The sequence below is a fragment of the Pyxicephalus adspersus genome, chromosome 5, assembly GCF_032062135.1.
Source record: "Pyxicephalus adspersus chromosome 5, UCB_Pads_2.0, whole genome shotgun sequence".
Classification (NCBI taxonomy): Eukaryota; Metazoa; Chordata; class Amphibia; order Anura; family Pyxicephalidae; genus Pyxicephalus; species Pyxicephalus adspersus.
The window spans coordinates 104,804,274-104,805,396 of NC_092862.1; positions in this window are offsets into that span (position 1 = coordinate 104,804,274).

Below are 1,123 nucleotides of genomic sequence, written 5' to 3' on the forward strand. Positions count from 1 at the left end.
TATATATATACACAGTATACAGAAAGATAGGGAAACATTTAATCCATTATATTAGTGATAAGTACAGAAAACTAGGGATGCCCCGTCATTTCCAGACAATGTCTATTTTAGACTTTTCACAAACACTGGTCAGACTTACTTGTTATTTTTAGGCTGTACAAAAATGTTTCTCACTTTTCTTTGCCAGCCAGCAACACAATGACCAATATAAGTTTTAAATATGAAATTTAAAATATTTTAAATGAATGTATAACCTGGTCTGTTGATAGATACAATAAATAGTGTGCCGTAAACAATCAAAACACATTTTCTCGTTCGCTGTGGCCACCTATGCTATCTGAACAGCACAGGTTTTTAAATGTGGTTCTTAGTGTTTCAAAACACATGCTTTTTTTTGCATTACCATTTAGTACAGCGGTCGCCAACAGCTATGGTATGCAATAAAATTTTGGTGGTCTGTGGCTCTGGCCAATGTGTCCCCCAGCAGGGTCCCTCTGTGGCTGTGTCCCCCAGCAGGGTCAGGAGAAGGACCATGCACCAGAGGCGCACTGGCCAGAGCCGCGAACCATGTCCCTCGTATGCATCACAGGCTCAGGGCCGTGGGTGGGTTCTGGCATCATTGCGTCACTCTGGAGGAAGTTTCTTGCCCTTTGAGTGACATATGCCTCCCTGCACATGGGTGGTCCAGAGCCCATAAATTTTGTGGTCCGTGGGCTCCAAATGGTTGGCGACCACTGATTTAGTACATACATGTATATATTGTTAAAGAAAAACCAATGAGAAATAGGCTTGCATTTTTTTACCTCTAAGCAGGGAACAGGTTCCACTGCGAAAAAAAATGTGATTTCTAAAAATATAGGAAAGAAATAGGTCAGTGTTGTTTGATAAGTCTCATATATGTAAAACTTTAGGGCCCCTTTTAAACAAGTGGCTGCAAACTGCGCAGTAAGCTATTCCCAGGCACAAACTATTGCAATGAACCCAGATGCAGCACACTGCATGGCCAGAAGCGGTGTGTCCGTTCAAGGAACCACGCTGCAATGCAAGGCAAATGCATACAGATGATAGGGAGTGGTTGGGAGCACAGTTGAGCCTGCGGTACAAGACTGAAATGGGCCTAACT